The sequence below is a fragment of the Seriola aureovittata genome, chromosome 15 (assembly GCF_021018895.1).
Source record: "Seriola aureovittata isolate HTS-2021-v1 ecotype China chromosome 15, ASM2101889v1, whole genome shotgun sequence".
Taxonomy (NCBI): domain Eukaryota; kingdom Metazoa; phylum Chordata; class Actinopteri; order Carangiformes; family Carangidae; genus Seriola; species Seriola aureovittata.
Window position 1 is genome coordinate 1493763 of NC_079378.1, and position 6238 is coordinate 1500000.

General features: G+C 40.7%; 1 protein-coding gene across 1 annotated transcript in view; it reads right to left on the reverse strand.

Moving 5' to 3' along the window:
* Positions 1 to 3103: 3103 nt before the first annotated feature.
* Positions 3104 to 6238, reverse strand: part of nipal4 (NIPA like domain containing 4) — an 11581-nt gene continuing 8446 nt past the window's right edge. Inside the window, exon 10 of the mRNA XM_056398317.1 lies at positions 3104 to 6238. This exon is cut by the window's right edge and continues 330 nt beyond it. The gene's annotated coding sequence lies outside the window, so the exon portion shown is untranslated.

The following is a 6238-nucleotide window of genomic DNA, read 5'->3' on the forward strand; positions in this document are numbered from 1 at the left end:
GGCTCAGGACTGAATCTGAACAGAAAAACATTTCCTCGACTTCAGCATCTGATCAGGAGTTAAAACAAACCTCCCGTCACATCACCAGACAACAGCGTCTCTGTGTCTCTCACGATCTCACACCAGGAGAACGAGCAGATAGGAGGAGGCCGGTGTGGCTCCGTTTATAGCTGCATATCCGCCCATTTAAAAACCACAGGGAGGCAGGGGCTGTTGTGATGTGAGCACGGCTGTTATTTCCCCGGTAGGAAGACTGCGACGGAGGCTATTTGAGACTGACGGAGATCCTGGATTGAGAGGGTGTAATTTGTCTATAAGCCTCCTTAAACGCCCGGCTGCGACGCACAGAGCCATTCATGGAAGGACGTTTGGGGGGTGGGGTGGGGGGGTGAGGAGTTTCTCCGGGGGGAGTGTGCTGTGGTATTTTTAATTGAAAATCCACCTTACATTAATCAGATTCCTTTAGATGTGTCTCCTTTAACCCTGGGCTGTTAACTCTGACACAGAAGTAGGCCGATGACGATGGAGATCAAGTGTGAGGAGATGAAATAGACTTTGCTCCTTCAATATGAAACAGATCAGGATTTCATAACGTTTTTTTCCCAGATTTAACATTTTCTGTAAAGAGTAAAAAAAAAAAAAAAACACTGTTCCATAAAAGGATTGTTTAAGGTTATTCTACATTTTTCTTTCTGTAATAAATATTTTGTTTTTAAATGAGGCTCATTTCATAAAAGTACGGAAGCTGAGAAAGGCCATACTCACAAATATTTTTTATCCCGTTATCTCAAGGTAACAAAGCTCAAGAAAATTGGTTAACGAGATAATTATCCCGTTATCTCGAGATCACAAAAAATCATTTTCTCCTGATAATTATCTCATTCAATAAAATATTGGTGAGTATGGCCTTTCTCAGCTTCCGTACAACCCAGCTGATCACTGTTGTCCGTTTTTATCAAACTGAAGGACTTTTTGGGGACTATTTTCAGTGGCGGATTAACCCACGTTTGGTGCTGTATCTGGGGCAGCAGGAGTGTGTGTGTGTGTGTGTGTGTGTGTGTGTGTGGGCCTGAGTCAAAACAAACAACAGCGAGTGTGTTCATGGTGATGAAAGAACATGTCACCCACTGATGTGTTTTTAATGATTTAATTTTTGGAGCTCTGAGGCTCCGAGACGCCGTCGATCAGACGAGCATCATCATCATCATCATCATCATCATCAGTGAAGTGAAGTTCACGAGCAGCTGACGTCACGTGGACGCGACGACGAGAACATTTCCAACATTTACTGTCGAGCAGACGACCGTTAACAACCTCCCCGGGGAGGCTGGGACTCCTCGCGCGCAGCTTTTCAGGTCGCTGTTTTCACTGATGAGGTGAATCCAGGTAAAACACGTTCCCCCTTTATTGAGTTTCTAAGCACCAATTACCACACAGCAGGAGGCGGAGCCACGCCGCCGACACGAGCACGGGGTGGAGGTGTCGAGCTTCAGGTGTCTGAAGTGTGTGTCTTATGGAGCTGTGTGTGTGTGTGTGTGTGTGTGTGTGTGTGTGTGTGTGTGTGTGTGTGTGTTCATACATGAAGTGTGAGTAATGATAATGTATGGAAGGAGCCCACCTCCCCTCCCTCACACACACACACACACACACACACACACACACACACACTCCTCAGCTGTGCTCTCACTGATGTGGTGTGTCACAGTGACACCTGCTGGTCATCTGGTGAACATCACCTGAGGGGACTGGGCTTTCCAAAATAAGACTTTATAACAAATTACAATATTTATATTATAATTCCACATATTGTCTGTCGACCAGAACCTTTACCTGCACACTGATCCCTGCCGTGGGTTTTAATAATATTCAGGAAATGATGTCGAACAACGTCACAGCAGGAAAAACAGGTTTAAATAATAAAATGAATTATGTCTAAATTAGTTTAATTCATACCCTCTCATGTTAGTGTTATTATTAACACATATTTTACCCAGAATGCACAAAGACAGTCTTACCTGGTAGAAAGAAGAACTCAGAACTTTGGTCTGTTCACCTGTCAAACATCACAGCGACTTCTTCAGGGAAATAAACAACCTGCCTTGTTCTCAGCACCTGCAGCCAATCAGCCAATCAGAGGAGAGGAGCAGGCGTTTGTTGAAACGACTGACATCACCGCGGTTACCGATTGGAGACATCAGGAGGACTGTGTTTTAATTGGCTCTGATGTTTAATCAGGTTCTGACGTGGTGACAGTTACACGTGCGTCCAGACGGCGTGCAGAAAGAACGCAACCAGGAAGTAATCAGGGTAAATCATTGGTCACATGGTGCAACTTGTCTTTTAATCGGCTGATGAAAAGGTTTGATTAGTGCTCAATAAAGCACTTGTGCTAATAATTTTTTAATAGAATTATATTATGATAAATAATAATCTGATAATGTCAGTTAGAATCAGTCACATTTTACTGCATTTCATACTTTTACTTTGATATTTAAGCTTTTTTAAGCGTTTTTCTGTTTTTACTGACACGTTTATTTAAATAACATGTCGCCTGCAGGAGTTTTACTTGTAATGGAGTATTTTTTTTACTCTGGTATCTGAAGACTTCATCTTTGATCAGCTGCTTCGTGTCGTTTATTTACGATTCAAATTTCTCTGTAGAGTCGGAGTGAAAGTGAAAGGAAGACGGGACATGAGGAGACAAAGGGTCTCACTGTCCGTCTGTCTGTCTCCTGATGACTCAGCTGGTAACGAGTCCTCTGAGGCGGCTGACTGACGACTCTCTCTCCTCTGTGACAGTTTCCCACAGGAGACGCAGCAGAACCAGAACAGTGTGTAACGATCTACGGAGGTGGATTACAGCTCCTTATGAAAAAATGTTAAAACCTTGAATAATGACAAAATTAAGACGAAGGTAATTGGTCATGTGACTAATGTATATGTATTTATGACACCTGAGAACGCTCTTTTTCCCTTTGGCCTCTGGTGATGTCATCTCTCATGATTTAAAAACTGAAGATCAAACGAAAAGCTAAACAACTGACAGACACTCAAAGTGCCGACACATGATTCTAGAGGAAAAGAATAAAAACAGAATAAACAGTAAAATCTACTGAACTTTATTGAAATGATCTGACGGCATCACAAATATAAAGACGGACTGAAAACAAACAAAATAAAAGTTTGATTGTGTTTAAGGAAACAGACAAAAGCAGAGTTACTGAGTTACTGATACTGTTAATCAAACATATTGATCAGCCTCGTTTGTTTAATCTGCTAAACAAAAACAAAGTTTAAAAACAAACAAAAAAAAAAGTGTTTTTCTTGGATCACTGATCTTTAGACCTCAATGTTTCACAGAGCCAGGCTAGCTGTTTCCACCTGTGTCCAGTCTTTATGCTAAGCTAAGCTAACTGGCTGTAGCTTCACAGAAGAGATGTCTTTATGCTGAACTTTAGTCACCTGGACTGTTGCTTTAAAAAGAAGTTTTGACATGTTGTGTTTCTGATTACTACAACACACACACACACACACACACACACGTGTATCATTTAAAAACACAAACACTGCTGTGGTCAGCATCAATGCAAAGTACGTGTGAAAAACAGTTTGTGTCATCAGGACACTTTAATGAGTTTGTTCCTCTGAGCTTCATAAACCGAGTCTTCAGCAGCAGAAACACACACACACACACACACACACACACACACACACACACACACACACACACACACACACACACACACAGCTCAGTACTGATCACTCAGTGTAAATTCTCTAAAGGGAAAACATGATGCCAGGATTTTTAATATAAATAATTTCTAATCACTAATCACCAATTGTTCTGAACCTTAAAACCAAAACCATAAAGAAATCTTTGCAGCACAGATTTAGTGGTTCAGTGAATCTGACCCACGTTATAGACGAATAAACACATGAACTTTATTGTGTAGTTATTGTGTTCTAGCCTGTGTGTGTGTTCTGTGTTGTCCGTTGCTGCAGGATTAATAAAGTTAAAGTTGAAAGTTAAACACTGAGTGATGGACAGAGAGTGTGTGTCGTCCGGCTGCTTCATGGACTCCGGCTTCAGCGGAGAGGAAAACATTCACACAGTTTAAACTCGAAGGATTAAAATCAGAGGAACAGAAACAGAGATGTCTCACTCCGCTCTGATTTCCTGGAACCACAGAGAGCAGCAGCAGAGCAGAGGGTAGAGGTTGTTCAAGAGGAAGTTAAAGAAGTTTTGTTCTGAGTCGGTGCAGCTCCTGACAGGATCATTAACAAAGTGAATAAAGTGCTTTGGAAACATCTTTCTGAAATGTTGTGTTCGAGTGTGATTTTGTTTCTGTTAAAACCTCGTTTTTTAAAGCAGGAGTCTGGTGATATTCGATATTTTTATTACTGTCAACACTGAACAGATCAAAACCAACAATGAAAGGAACCAATCAATTTATCAGATGCAGGACAAAAACCCTCAAATCCTCTCAAGGGTCCAGGTTTGGTTTCAGAGTGAAAGAATATTTTCTGCTTTTCTGTGTCTAAACATCATATTTAATTAAAGATCTTTGGGTTTCATGACGTGTCTTGATGAGCATTTTTAGTTTCGTTGACAGTTAGCTTTCACTTTCATCTTGTTCACAACAGTTCACTATCAGCATTAAAAGCTGTTAAACTACAGCTGTGACGAACTATCATGATCGTTATCGATTTATCTGCCGATTATTTTCTTGATTAATCTTTTATTTTCTGTAAAATGTCAGAACAAAAATGTCTCTAACAGTTACTGAAGCTGACGCCTGTTGTAGAAGTATAATATTTAAAAGAACACTGAATCAAATAAAACCAAGAGAAGCACAAAGTCTCTCACGGCTCTGAAGGTCATTTAAAAGCAAAATCAAAAATCCTCCTTCTCCTTGGGAGAAATCTGAACACACACATGAAACACATGTTGTTGGATTCAGAGAGACTTTAACTTCCTGAGTTTGTAATTATCTCTGATTTCCATTGTGAATAAAACGTCTAAAAAACCTGCTTAGAAATCAGAAAGAAAAAATAGCTTTTATAGCTGCAGAACTGGAGAAGTTTCTCTCAGTCTCAAACTCACCCAGTGACAGTGTGTGAACATCGGTGTTTACGGCGCGAACACGAGCCGCTAACAGCTGATCCGGCTGCTTCTAAAATGTAAATAAGAAATGCGACTTGACTTTTGGCAACGATCATCAGCTTCAGTAAAACGCTCTCAAGTTACACGAGTGTCCCATCTGAGACACATGTGCTGCAGGTTATTATTTATTTACAGCTGATTCAGATCCGGGTTTCAGGTGGTTTCTCTAGACCTCAGAAGAAGTAGGAACCAATGTGAGCTGAGATTCAGACGAGCGGGGAAAGTACTGAGAGACGGACTAACACATTGTTGGTTTGGATCTGCACATGGGAAGTGATGACAACAAAACAATACTGTCCAACACCAGCCTCGTTCTTTAAATGCTGAATAAATAAAATACACAACTTTTTAATGAAGCGGGTGAAATGACACCGAGACGTGTCATGACGTCCTGATGTAAACGACAGTAAATACGTCAATCTGAAGGTGTGTTGTTCCAGATGATAACGGACAGTGGCCCCATTTACACTTGTGTCTCTTTGTGGTTGTTTTCAGTCTCTTTTTAGTAGTTTTTAGTCTCTTTGAAAACAACTACAGTCTCTTTGTAGTTGTTTTGTGTCTCTTTGTGGTTGTTTTCAGTCTCTGTGGTTGTTTTTAGTCTTTGTGGTTGTTTTCAGTCTTTGTGGTTGTTTTCAGTCTCTGTGGTTGTTTTTAGTCTTTGTGGTTGTTTTCAGTCTCTTTGTAGTTGTTTTCAGTCTCTTTGTGGTTGTTTTTAGTCTCTGTGGTTGTTTTTAGTCTCCTTGTAGTTTTCAGTCTCTGTGGTTGTTTTCAGTCTCTGTGGTTGTTTTTAGTCTCTGTGGTTGTTTTTAGTCTCTGTGGTTGTTTTTAGTCTCTTTGTAGTTTTCAGTCTCTGTTGTTGTTTTCAGTCTCTGTTAAATTATTTTGTGTCTCTGTCGTTACTTCTGGTTTGAACACCTGGTTGAATCTGTTGAATTGTCCACTCTGGAGTCACTGAGTGTAAACGGGGGATTTGTGTCCAGGAGCTGCACAGTGTGTTCAGGTGAATGAAAAGTGTTTTGTGTGAAAGCTCGTGGATCAATAATCTACAGTGAACTGAAACGTCTTCTAACTACA